Genomic DNA, 15,092 nt, shown 5'->3' on the forward strand with positions numbered 1-15,092 from the left:
CAAATCATGGTGGTCATCTGGAAAAATATGTTTTTTTTTTAAATAACCAAGTCTTTGAGTCTGGTAGAGCTACCTGGGGGGCTGTAATACAAAAAGAAGAAAATACTTTTTGTCTTCATTGTTGGCTGTTACAAGCAGAAGTGCTCTGTCTGAGGATTTTTGCTTCTAGTTTGAGCTTATAAGTGGCTATAAAATGTAATTTGGCCTGAGGTGACAAAACAACCCAAATGAAGCACTTTTCCTCTGTCTGTGGCACCTTAGAAAACCTGCACTCTTTGTGGGCCTGATGAAATACGGCACATCTGACGGTATCAAAGCACAGACAACACATACCCTTTGATTACACAACAAGGAAAAACCATTGGCCCATAGATAAAAGATTGTCAAAAGTGACCTACACAGATAAACTCTTATTACTGAAGATAACTAACGAGCTTATGTTGGGTGTGAACAGCAAGGTTATCTATTCAGTTGTAAAAGCTTTTGTTATCTTAGGGTATCCACAAAAAGGTCATGCCACCCAAACATTGCCACAGAAACAAAAACTACAGACTTAAATGTAAAATATAATCTTGAAGCCCTGCAGGTGAAGAAGCTCAATAAAGCACCAGGGAACCTGTGAGTTTATTTGAGGTGACGGGCTACCGCAGTGCTGAGAATGAGACGTAGTGTATGGACAAACCATCCCATTTAGCCCCATGTTCATTGTGTCCACACAAAGAGCTGCCCCAGGATCAGTTCTTTTCTAATGCTTTATATGCATGCACTGAAACTCATTTCTAAACTACCTCTAAAATACAAAATTGTATTAACCTTTATATGTAACTTATACAGGATGGATGGGTTTGTTCTGCAATGACAATAGCCTAAAAATGTGCTTAAAACTGCAGGATCGTCCACGTTTATTTCAGATGTATTGTTCATTCAACAGCCATTTTTACTATTTTTATTGTATTTTCTTTATGTTTTTGTACATATTTAATTTAATTTCCTTCTTGATATTATTCCTCATATTCAGATTTTTTAATTAAAGTCTTAATGCAATTACATACAGTGGTTTAGATTGTAAGCAATTATTGTTGGCCTTAACTGGCCCAGTTGGTAATTTTTAACTGTATAAACCTAAGGCAGGTAATCATTTACGTATATATATTCAAACAACAATCTGTTAACGAGGACACGTAAGTCTGTACAGAAGGTCATGGAAATGGATCCATCAAATAGTTGTTGGCTGCCCAAGGTAAATGAAATGTACAAAATTATAGTTGAATTACAGAAACAAATGTGTCAGTACAGTACACATAACATATTTGCACATACATTTCAGATTTTAATGTTCAGTAGATTTAAACGATTTCTTTACTGATAGATGACCTTTTTCTACATCCCTGTTTAATCCTCAGGATAGACAGCCATGACCTATTGATACGAAGTGATCAGCTCAAAACAAGAACATCGCTGCAGAATGAATAGATCTGAAAATGTTTGTAATGATGCTGCCATGACCTGACTGCAGATGAAAGGCAGTAGATTTGTACCCTTGATGTGACATGGCTATTACAAAATGGACAGTTTATACCGGCTTTTAAAAGCTTAATAGGACGCAAGCTCAAGGGGATTATCCAGCAGCTGCTGGACACAGGAAGGCAGAAATTAACTTCTGCATGTTAGAAAAATGCACCAATCAGCTGGACAGACAGAAAACATTACATCAACGGCACCCGTAGCTCGTTTATTTTCACCTCGCCTGCTGTAACTGAGGAATTAAAGCTAATTCCATGAAGTCATTTCTTTAATTTAAATAATTCTCCTGACTGACACTTTCTTTTCCCTGTCAGTGTGCCTACGTTTGTGTCTCTCTTTCAGATTGCAGTCAGCTGGGATGACACTGAAATGTGAAGCTTTCTGAGAAAAATAACATTGAAAAACTAGTCATCAAAACATGGATCTAAGTACAGTTTTCCTGCCACAGGAGCATTATTGTATGACAAATGATGTCATCCCTTGGACCTCTATACAGTTAGATATATCCTCTGTTTGTGATGTAAATATAATGAATATGATACAGAATAGTTACACCTGTTGGACTCCTAATGGATGGATTGACATGCAACCTTTGTGCAGACATGTTTGCTAAAAGATTGATCCTATACTGGCTTTTGTAGATTCCCTGAATTGTAATCTTGCACCCCAGGTCAAATTGTAATTAGTCTAATATTTGGTTGATGACTTAAAGGTAGGGTAGGTAAGTTTGAGAAACCGGCTCGAGATCGCTAGAATTTGAAAATACACAACCGGAGAAAATCTGCCACTTCCTTACAGAGCCCCTCCTCCAACACACACGAACGCGCACATGACCAATGAGGGCACGAGATAAGTTTGTGCACAGATGGAAGGCTGACAGGCAGGTAGGCCCATATCTATGTATATATATTTATGGGTAGGCCATCCAGTTATTTTAGCCAGGCCGGCTAAAATAACTGGTCGTGCTTTTTACAGTACTACGGCTTCCACAGATGACATTTTGTATGGATTTTTTGTCAAAGCACTTAAGATATTCATTGCTATCGGGATGTTAAGAGCATTCCATGGAATATAACAAAAAGTGTATCTCGAGCCGGTTTCTCAAACTTACCTACCCTACCTTTAATACCTGCAAAACTATAAAACTGCCTCTTTCACCTGATGAGATCCTATTGACTGTTTTTAATCACAGTTTGACAGGCTTGCATTGATTAAAGGAGTCACAGTCTGCCGATACGCCAGCTAACAAGAACTCAGCTCAGAGGGCCATAAAGTCGTGATTCACTTATTTTTATTTGAAGTTATGCAATTTCAGACCCTCTCCAATATCCTTTAGCAGTCAATACATGTTTAAAAGTAATCTGGAGGTTATTATGTTAATCATTCTCGCTCAGCCTCTCAATAGCAGCAAGAGTTTATAGTATTTTGGATCACACCTCCATATTCCTCTGAGAATAAGTTGGAACCAATACAATACATCTTCATATACAGCCTTCTTCTTCTAATGAATACATGCTTGCACTTAAAGACATGTCTTATATTAAACTAGAATTATTCAGCAGTTGGACAACCTTTTTTCTGGTCCATTGTTTTCTACACATGCAAAACACATGAAGACACGAAAGCCCACCAGCAATATTGATCAACTGCAATTATGCAAGTCAGCAGAATAGCAGTGATGCAAAACATCTCACGTCTTATAATAATTTGCAACAGGTTTAGCAGATATCCTTAAGCCTTTTTTTTAATTTGAAATACAAACAAAACGTTCACATGAACTTTACTCAAATTTCCTCTTGCATAAACTCCTGATGTTTATGTGATGGCTATTAATCATTTTAAAACAAACAGCGCTTCATCAGTCGCACAGACACGAACATGGGACCGTAAATTTGGACGCATCCATCAACATGTCAACAGATCTCATCATGGAGCTTCAAAACAACAAACCAGCCTCAACACTTTCCAGATGTCAAGCTTTTAGAATTGAACAATGAACAAAACATGCCTCTCCAACATGAACGGGCGTGTTTGCAAGAGAGAATAGAACTCAGTTGGCACCTTCTGTATAGATATATCTCAGCTGTTAATGAGACCACCCTGTTCCTGTGCTTGTTCGCATGTTTGAGTCAGGGGGGGATTGGATGTGAGGAGAAGATGCAATTAATTCAATACAACACAGGCCTACATACTGTATTGATAGCTAAGGTATCAAATAAATACAGGAGGTAAAAAGTAGTGTCCTGCTTATTTGTCATGCTGGAGAGAAATGCAAAGGTTGAGCCAACAAAGACTTTGTTATAACTCATCTGTACTTTTTTGATGTAAACAAATCCTGCTACTGAGTGTTCCCACATTATATCAGGGAGGATATAATGATCAATTTATAGCTTGATGCTTTTCTTCCAATACTTTTCCTTCACATAGCATTGGTTGGGTATTGAAACCATGCCGAACTAAATGAAAGTAAAAGCAAAAAGCTACTTTGGGAATGAGAGAGTCAAATTAAATGTTTTTTAGATGCATGCAAGGGTAAGAAAATGGTGACTTGGATAAGTAAACTGATGGATATTAGAAAAGAAAGATAGACCGTTAAACAACCACAACATTACAGTTGCGGTCCGAAATGATAAAAAAAGTTTGGTCATTTCACAAAGAAATACTGGAAATCCTTTCATTTTTACTCAAACATTTACTTTCTGTTTATGTTATAAATATCTAATACATATTCCTGTTAACTTTCCATACTCATTTGACAAAATTCTTAGACCATCAACCATCATTTCAAATTCAAATGATACTAATAAAGCTGGCAACATATATTCTTCTGTTTAAGTTATTGTCACGAAAATACAAATATGAGCAAGTATCTCTATCGAAACTTGCCGCCTTTCTCACCCTAACTACCAATCCCCTAACTACCAATCACCTAACTACCAATCCCCTAACTACCAATCCCCTAACTACCAATCTCCTAACTACCAATGCCCTAACTACCAATCCCCTAACTACCAATCCCTGTAAGCAACTCAAAAATAAATAGGCCTTCTTTCATTTTTGTTTCTAGGAAATGTATTTCAAAGGAAGAGTAATTTGTGTATTTGTTGGGGACTATTTTCAGTGGGAGATTTGGTGCTGTAGTGGTAGGAGTATTCCAAGGAGCTGGTTTGGTGTAGGATTGTGGAAACCACTGTTCATCGTAATAAAGAAGCATGTCAGTCAAACATGGTGGCTTTTTTATGTGTTTTTTTAACAGTTTTTGAACAGCAAGGTAGCTTGATGGCACAGAGACATCTGTGAGTGGAACATTGAGGGTGAACTATAGGAGGTAAAGTGATGAGGAAGAAAAGGTCAGACTACGCTGTTCTCAATCATCTCTAATCTGAAGCAACTGGGTGGGAGAGATGTCGATGTAGATGTTGGGGCACAGTGGGAGGATTAGAGGAAAGCTCTTCTAGTATTCCCACTTTCCAGTTCAATTGCTCTGCTTCTGGATCTCAAAAGGTCAGCCTTTGTAATGTGATCATGGTCTTAGTTAAGCCATCAAAGCCTCAGTAAGTCTTAAAGTTATTACCGCAGTAATATATCCCCATCCCCTAAAGCTAACATTATCTTTATTTTAATGAAATGACTAATGTGCTATGTTAAAGGTGACTACAAACACACAGATCAACATCAACTGTCTCTCAACTGTTGGCTCTATGCACCATCAATCTAACTTTTTTAGTTTTTGGCCACACCTTCACTGCTTTGGAAGGTTTAGCAGCTAAAGCGCCAGATATTTCCTTTAAGAGTTATGGGGAAATTAAAGCTTTATAAGATAATATCTTAATATTTACAGCTGTGTGTGTTGCCCCCGCATGGACAGAGCAAAACAATAAATGCATTTATGGAAACAAATAGCCTGCTATCTCTGCTTCTTCAGTGGGTACATTTTAGACTGTAACGCTTTTTTTCATTTTGGATATCTCCTTCAATCAATGCTTCTTCAACTGTCCAAAAGAGTGTTATTACTTTATGACGTCTTTTTTGGGACGCTGTCATCATGTTGTCATACAAAATTGACTTTCAACCATAAAAAAAAAAAAAGAAGTGCAAAAAATGGAATGGAAATAAAATGTACGACGTGCTTACATTAAACTCATTGAGCTGGATCAATCTATGAAATTGTGTTCTTAAGATTCTAAATCCAACCTCACCATATGTCCTTCAGACTCTTTATGGATTCAAGTCAGTGTCCGACACACTACTCTTGCGCTATTCAGTAACTCACAATACATCAGAGGATAACTGACAATTACTCACATGACTTATCATCACATTGTTCGCTGTTCAATCCCCCGCCAACCTCCGTAATACACATCTATCACACGCTGGAGGTAAAGGATAAATCTGATATGTCAAACTGTATCATCATTGTTGGACCCTGCTGACAAATGTCCTGAGCCAGTTTATTAAAGCTGTAAATCAGCTGAGGACACATCAGTGAAATTACTGAGTAGCAGCAATATTAAAATCCTTTACATGGCATTAAGAGAGCAGCTTTAAGTAATGCTGCCCTCCTCTGAAATGATGATTCCTGATGCACAATTACATGACTGCTCTTGTCTACAGAGACCAAACAACACACACATTTTCATGTTGAAGAATTATTCTAATTTCACAGTTAAAGCTTTAAGTAACTGCTGTTGCTTCCCATATACATGTGTTTATTACAGGATCATAATAATGTCGCTCACTGCTTCTTTTACTATGGTTTGCACTTATAACAACAGGTTACTTGTTGACCTTCTTTCCATTGAGCTATGACCCTGACAAAGACTATACATCACCATTATGCATTAGGAGGAGAATCAACTCTTGCAAATGTTTCAGGGGACCGTTGTCTTTCGGTGGAATTACAATGGTGAACACTCTGCATTATTGTATGGGCAATCAGACAAATTGATTCTGATTCAAACACCATGGATGAGCTAACGACATCTGGCATGCAGATTAAGTCCATGTCAGCAGGCTGTGGTTGTGCTTTGGAGGGCAATAGGTGCATACATATCAGACCAACAAATTAATATTTGGGATATATGCTTATTTGCATTAATCTTGCTGAGAGTTAGATGAGAAGATTGATACCCTCCAATAATAAATATGAAGCTAGAAGTGAGATAGCTTAGCTTAGCACTGGTGTGGTCCAAATGTAACCAAATCGGCCTACCAGCACCTCAAAAGTTCAGCATTTTTTCAATTAGTAATATAATAACATTGTTTCTGTAGCATATTTGTACACATTTTGACAGTTATAGGCCAGCTTTTCCCTGTCTCTTGACTAAGCTAACTGGTCGCTAGCCACTTTTTTTACCATATATACAGAGGAGTGGTATCAACCTTTTTATCTAAGATAAAAAATAAGCGTATTTTCAAAATGTTGAACAGTTCCTATTAAAGGAACAAACTGGAACTGTTTTTCTGAATTAAGTCTTCCTTCTTACCCAGATGTCTGCATGTGTTAGGCAAAGTGTTGCTCAGCATAAATATCTGGAAGCAGTTATCTCAAATATAAAAAAATATGATCACATTTTATCTTGTTCTGTGTCAGAGGGCAAATCAGCCTATTCCCCTACATTCCTTGAAGTAGAGTTAATAGATGTTTTCCCTGTCAGCCAGTAATCATTCACCTGAGAGAGGGAGAGCAGGAGTTCTTTACTGGGAAGCAATTTAGTTAACACTATCCTGCTGGAAGTGATTCATCTCAATAAAATGCTCCGACTGATAAAAGCCAACAGCAGTTTGTTCCTACTCGGAGCTTGGGGTCAAACATAAGTCCCAGGGGTCATCACATTTATAACAGGATATGAGAACAGAAACAAATGAAGATGTCTACTTAAAAACATTTGTACATAATCTTAGACATTCTTTGATATTTGTTCTTTTGAATTACTTTATAATTGAACCTTGGAGGCTTTTTAAAAATAAAGCAAGATTGTGAAATTCAACACTTTGGTCACGACTGAACAACTCTTTGCCATGAAATGTATAAATGTATGATCCACGGACAGTAAATCCTACCAGCTGAAGTAACCCTTTGACTTTTCTTCTAGCACTATACCACAAAGTGGACATCTGAGGTTTAGATTAAAATATCATGACAACTATTGGCTGGAATGCCTGGAAATTTGCCAAAGATATTTAAGGTCAAGATCCAGATTTCTGATCCTTGACTTTCCTCTAATATAAACTTTTATATTATGATAAACTATAAATAGGCCACATAAATCATACTATTAGTATGGAAATGCATACCCCCTTCAGGGTGAATTGTTCTAACTTTGTTCCCCTGACTTTTCATTCAGCTGAAAGCATGCTTTGTATATGGTGTGTGTTTGCACGTTTAATCTTTTCCAGTCTGAACTGACCTACTGTATGAGGGCAGTTTCACACCATCTGCCCCCAAAGCTCATAGTGACCGACCAAAAAGACAAGGACACCGAGACGAGAGGCAGCGCCTGCAACCTGACATCGTCTGTTATAAACTGTGAACAAACTTTGAAATGAATAGTCCCAGAAATCTTAAACGTATACTTGATATAAAAGACACACCTCATACATGAGGACTAGCTGACAATAAACAATCAAAAAATAAAAACATGATTGTTGGTAATGAATGAGATTATTGCAAAATCTATTTTTAAATCAGTGAATTTCTCTTTTTGAAATAGACGTGGTGTAAGTTAGACTGTATAAAGCATTTAAGCATTTGTCTGAAAACTATATTTATTTGACTGCTTTAACTTAGTTTTTACTTTAAATATTATATGTTTTTCAGTTTAAACCTTATCTATTTGTTTTTATGTATTATATCCAGTACAATAACAAAATCCTCAACTATGACCCATATTACTCACACATGGTGGCATTAGATGATTTTAAATAAAGACCGCCAAAAATGTGACATTAACATGACCTTGGTTTATCTCCTGCACCAGCTGCTCTCAGTCAGGCCGTGTTTTGGTGGCAAGCTTCACTGTGCTGACGGCACTGTGACCATGCAGTGATGGCTGACATCTCTCCCATTTTAAAATACTTTACTCAGTATGTATTAGTCGTAATTAGTGGGTTGAAGATTACATGCCTTGCTCAAGGAAAGTTTGACAACTCAGATGGATTGTATTGCATTAAAATGTGTTCCTTCTGTTATGTCTGATGCCAAATATAAGCCACAATACAAGCAACACAAAACTATAAATATTCAATAAAACGTATTGAAAGGTCAACAACAAGACAGAGCTTACAGGGGTGTAGACACATTGATATATAACCTAATCGGAAAGTAATTTCATAAAAAGATTTAGCCAACTTACATTTTTTAGCAGCAATCCTACAGCAGTATTGAACCATCTGAACTCCTGCTGCGATTATTGATTACTGTAGATATCATGACAGATTACAATCTGTCATCTCGTCTGCTCTGTTCAAACAGGCAGGACTATAATACTTTTCTGTGTTTGGTTCATATCCTGATCACACTCCTGCGTATAGGGTGACCAGATGTCCCGCTTTGCGCGGGACTGCACAGCATTTTCACGACTTTTGGTGCGTCCCGCAAATTGAGACGAGGTCCCGCATATTTCATTTTGATTGGCCAAAACGCTTTTCTGCGGAGAAAGGCCGGCTCGGTTCGCTGACGGCCGGCACCACCCATTATTATATGTTTTAAACGGCATTATGTAAGTTGCGCTGACAGGCGACAGAGGTCCACAGTGTACCCAACCCCCCCCCCCCCCCCCCCCCCCCCCCCCCCCGTTGACAGTTCATGCGTCAACATTACATTTACATGTCCCACATTGTCCCACACAAACATACTCTCTGTCCCACTTGTGGCTTTCTGGCACCTGGTCACCCTACCTGCGTACCACAAATGAAACCTGTTTATTCCCCCCTCTGGTGTTATGCTGTAATTCAAATCATGACCTTTGAAAGGCAAAAGGTCATTGACCCTCTGTTGTAGTCTTATGGACACAAGGAGTTGAAATTCCTGGCATATGCAGTATCTGACCAATGTAACCCTCAATTTAATTTATGTCGTGATGCCTCAGCTGTTTAGTGCTTATTATCATCATATTTTGGCACGATACAACCAAACAGGAAAGTAAACATGCCAGCACCAAGTAAACCAAAGTACAGAGGATTGTAGACGTGTGTTATGCTTCTTTGATGTTTATTCATTTTCTTCGATTGACAGTGCAGTCATTTACTTTTTGTGTTTCATCCAATACTGATTTCAGAGTTTTACGATTGCTTCCAGGTAAACTTTAAGGCCGCTACACACCCACCTGAGACCAAAGAACGCGTACCGAAGGCGTCCCGACTTTTATGTCAGCTTCGTCGCCTGCGTCGGCTACGCCACCCGCTACGCCGCCCGCCTACGAACACACCGCAAATACTTCAGTCGACGAGTGGCAATAACTGTCCTTACTAGCAGGCAGCGGTAGTGTGAACAGCCAATCAGAGTGATTGCTTGGGCCGACTTTCTCTGACCTCCCGCGGCCAATTCAACATGTTGAATCGGGAGGCATTGGGAGGTGTGAAAAGGTGCCGTAAAGAGACGACGGTGCGGGACACACCAACCTGAGTAGGGCGCCGCGAATGCCCGACTGCCTCTGACGGCCTCTGACTCCCAAAATCGGGTTGGTGTGTAGTGGCCTTTAAAGACCAACTGTTGTTTTACACTCTTACTTTGTTTAGCTTGTGGCTTATTTGCACATGCATAGTCTGCGCCACCTGTGCTTTATGACAAGTCAATTGAGCTAAGATGAAAACAGCCTTAAAGGTCCCATGTCATGGCCATTTCTACTGATCATATTTCCATTATTGAGGTCTACTAGAATAGATTTAAATTGTGCAATTTTCCAAAATCACATTGGTTTCTCATACAGCATCTCTGTATAGTATGTGTATTCACTCTCTGTCCTAAACGGCTTGTTGGAGCTCCTGCCCACCCCCTCCCTGTGAGCCCACTGTGCTCTGATTGGTCGGGACGTTGCGAGGCTCATTACTGCTTGCCGCTGCTTCGAGCTGCTGCGAGGAGTGGACAGGTTTCCGGGTCGGCGATACAGCGAGAACAAGCGAAACTCATCCTGAACACACACAAACACTCACAGCCGAGTGTGGCTTGATATTGAGTAAGAAAAAGGTTTATAAACGCTGTGAGAATGGGTCTGCGGAGAGCATTTGTCCGCAATCCCAACTCGTCTATTACCAGCGTTCAGGGAGCTCTATGCAAGTCAATGGGGACTCCCTGTTAGTTAGCCAAGGGATCCTGGTGTGTGAGGTGCTCCGGATTGGTCCATTTGGGCCAATCCGGAGCAAACAATGGAAAATGAGAAATCTCCAACGAGGCGTTTTGGGGCAGCATAGACAGGTCTTTTCTGTGTTAGAGTTTTACTCACTACAGGGTGTACTTTGAGGGGTTTTGACTCTGCAGACCGTTTACATGCAGAAAAACCTTCATAACACACAAGGGGACGGTTAATAACCGGAAAAGCATGACATGGGCCCTTTAAAACTCTAATATGTATGTCATTAAATCTACTATGCATTGTTACCAGGCGGATGAAAGTCTATGCAATGGGTTCTAGGGAGGTCTTTGTTGTTATTGTAACTAGTTCAATAGGTCTTTATTTTTGCTTGACAAGATGTGAATGTGTCAAAGCTGTTAATGAACAACTCTAAGAGAATGGAGGCAGATCACTAAAGACTAAACTCAACTCATTATAAGGTTTTCCTTAAAAACCAGTCTTTGGGGGCAATGCCAAGTCAGCCAGTCCATACAATAAAACTGTATAAATTCCTCTAGTCGAAGAAGAGTTATACACACATATACACACACACTCAAAGCCACACACATGCTCTATTATGAAAGGCTGATATTGCCTCTGGCGAGATGTTCATGATGGGAAGAGACATGAATGAGTTGAAAGTGAAAGAAAGGTTTCCCCAGACGTTGTGCAGGCGCTGCACTCATTCACAGGAAATCTATTTGTAGTAAAGTGCTATAAATGTTTGACATGGACATATGAATCTACAGGCAGAGAATGAACCACAGGAAAACACATCTACACTAATGTCAAAATCAACCATCTACCGGTTTTTGAACAAGCAGCAGAAAAGAATTAAACATTTTACAAAAGCAACACCAAAAGGGGCTGCCTGTAAGGAGGCTCGGGAGTGAACTGATGCTTTCCTCGAGCACACACACCTGTTTCCATTCTCTTTACAGGTGGAGCCATAATATATGTGTCTAATTCTCTCAGTGTTCGCACGTCTCCCTGTTTCCATCTCTGTCTCTCCTAGGTCTTCACACACAGAAAGGCAGATGCAAGTACTGACACTTATACTGTATCTTCCCAAAATGACATCATCTCTTTCCCTAACTTTCTCACACATGTGCTCCCATACTTATCACCCACGCTGACACTCTCACGCAATTGACGCACACACGTCCACGCACTGCCACTCACTCCTCTCTCACATCAGTCAGCGGTCAGGTTTCGTCACTCACCCTGTCTGTTGGGTCCCCCCTCTCCCTCCTCGCCATCAGTCATGTTGTTCAGCATCCTCTCTCCTCCTCAGGCGGTGCGAACTGAGCACGATTTCAGATGTTTTTCTTTTTAAAAGCTGGATGTTGGTGGGCTAAAGCCAACCAGAAGATGATGCTTTACTTCTGCGTTTCCCTTAGTCTTGACTGTGGTAGCTCAGTAAAAAAAAAAGAAAAAAAAAAGAGGGAATATTTCATCCTGTCTTTGACTTGTCTTGTCTGTTGCGTGATGCCATGTGTCGCTCTCCAGGAGGAGGATGGAGAGACTGAGAGAGGCTGCAGGGGGGGAGTTGATGATGGTGCTCTGTGTCACTCACATGCACGCTCTTGGTATCTGTGCACCACTCACCCCCCAGTCAGTTTAAGCCCAATGACTACATTCATCATGTATTCAGGAGGTATTATCCCTCCCTTCCTCCCTCCCTCCCTCCCTCACGCACGGTCATCCTCATCCATCTCATCATGAGAGAGGGATGGATGGAGAGGGATTGAGAGACAGAGGGATTCACGTCAGATAACAAAGTAGTGCCTCCTGAGATTAAGCATCTCCTTTGATGTTCTTTTTAGACGGTAGATGAGATTCTATTTGATTACTGAGTATTCATCCCTCTTTTGTTACTTTGCCCGACCCTGCTTCTCTCTTTTATATATTTCTGCGTGACCGTGGCCCATTATCTGTTGAAGGGCTGCAGGCGGCACTTGTATAACTCTTTGAACTTAAAATGCAAGCCTCTCACCGTTACCACGCAGATCTGTTGACCAGGTTGGTGTTTGCACAAGTGTGTCCAGTTCGAATCTGCTATTGTAGCCAAGTAAAACAACTAGATTTCTTTGCAGGATTTGCTAATACTTTATTCCAATTCAGCATTCAGCGCTCAGGCCTTTGCAATGCTAATCCATTATATTTTCTAATGATTGAGGGTTTTCATCCAGCATCTTTGGGAGACAAAACAACTACAGAACAACCTGCCCATAAATCTGTCATGCAAAAAACTTAGTAAGACATACCTTTAGAATTGATTTGAATCATATCAAAAACAGATTTTCATGTCATGATAATTGAAATGTTATTCCTCTGTTTTGTTGTATTTTTGAATATTTAGTTTGCTACCTTTAACTTTGCTTGTTTAAATAAATATGTTGCATTATATTGTGTAAAATGTGCTATACAAATAAAGTGTATTATGATTATTACCATATTTATTATAAAAACTAAAACATCATTTGGAACGAAGATGTAATAGATTTGCTTATGCTGGAACATTTACATCAGCTTCACACCTCAAACAAGAATTTCACCGGGACAATGAATAGGATTTCCATCAATAAATTCCGATTATTGCATGGGGGTCACCTAAATGTCCCTGAGCTCCAGGTACATTTTAATTAGTAAGGAAGGCAGCCTCGTGCAGCCAAGGAGAGGTGGCCAAATGAGAGGAAATTATATATTATGTTCGAAGGGGACAATGGGATAAAAAGGGGGAAAATTAGAGGAGAAAATGGAGCAAGAAGATGTAGTAATCAAAGACAACATGGACATACAGGTGGCTGTTGAAGCCTGAATAGCTGCAAGCTATCGGATTAAACATTTTTGCATGATGCATGTATCAAACTGAACTTTAGAGAGCATCCCTAATCCTCACCACCTGCCTAGAGATAACGCTAGCATGGCCAAAAACACAACTGACATTTAATGGATGACAGGAAAGCTTGTTTTCAAACCATTAGTACGCTTGACATTATGTCACAGTGAACTGTTCTCTGAGTTTTGGCAGATGTTCAGAAAGATGTTATCCTCACTGACTATCCAGCCACAAACTGCATGATGTTCACATCAAGGGAACTCTCAACTCTCTGATATTTTAATCATCATTTGTTATAATAGCTGCTCTGCAATACTACAAGACACACAAGAAAGACGTAAGAATATCTGAGTGACAGGAAGATGAACAGGGAGGAAATAATAATATGGCGATGGAGATCCATGCGGAAATTAATCAGCAAGCGGAGGGTTTAAGAGTGGGTCACAAGAGGGTAAGACAGAATGCTAAAGGATAATGGGACATTTTAGTCCATGAGGGAGCATGTTACCCTGTGAGTTGAGCACATTTAACAGAAGCAACACGAAGAAGATATCAAATTAAGGGCTTGCATGAGGAAGATTAGAAAGGCCATTAAGTAGTCATCATCAATCAATCATCGAACACTCTGCAATCTTTTTTCACAGTGTAAGCAGCCCTCAAATATCTGCAGGGATGTTGATCGTTGTTTATTGTGAAGTGTCCCCAAAACCCACGGGAGGTCCATTGAGCGGGTTCTGAGGCAAACATGTTAGATATTTTAGATCAATGTGACTAAAATGTGTATTTTTGTCAAGTTGAAAACAATACAAATAGTTAGAAATCTTTTTCGCCACTTGAGGTCCTGAAAGCTGAAACATGACATTGTTAACTTTTCTAAATTCAATTCAGGTTTTCATAGAAAGGCATTCCATATTCAAACCAAATTTCCAGAAAAATAGCAAAATTATTTTATTTTTAAAAATATTTAATTATGCAAATATTAGATTAACAGCTGTTGTAGTTAATGCTGAAGTCAATTTAACCATCCAAGAAAAAGGGAACCATTTTAAGCCTGAAAACCCACTGTGAAAGGTTCAATGTTGTAAGACGAAAGCACGGATACACCAACACGATGGTAGAGACCTGTCATTCACAAAGTAGAACTCAATGTACAAAATATACATCATGTTGTTTTAAAGAAGACTTAAAACCAACCATTGGGACCATAAACTCATAACGGAAAGTTAGTAGCAGGGTCATTTTCTCATAGACTTCTATACAATCTGATTTTTGAAACCAGTGGAGTCGCACGCAGCTGGCTATTAGAAATACTGTAATGTAAAGAAAGAAAAAGTTTAAGGCACTTTCCCATAAGCTTCACTTTTCAGACCGCTTGATTTGTCACTACCACATAT

Source organism: Trematomus bernacchii, unplaced genomic scaffold (genome assembly GCF_902827165.1).
Source record: "Trematomus bernacchii unplaced genomic scaffold, fTreBer1.1, whole genome shotgun sequence".
In the NCBI taxonomy this organism is placed as follows: Eukaryota; Metazoa; Chordata; class Actinopteri; order Perciformes; family Nototheniidae; genus Trematomus; species Trematomus bernacchii.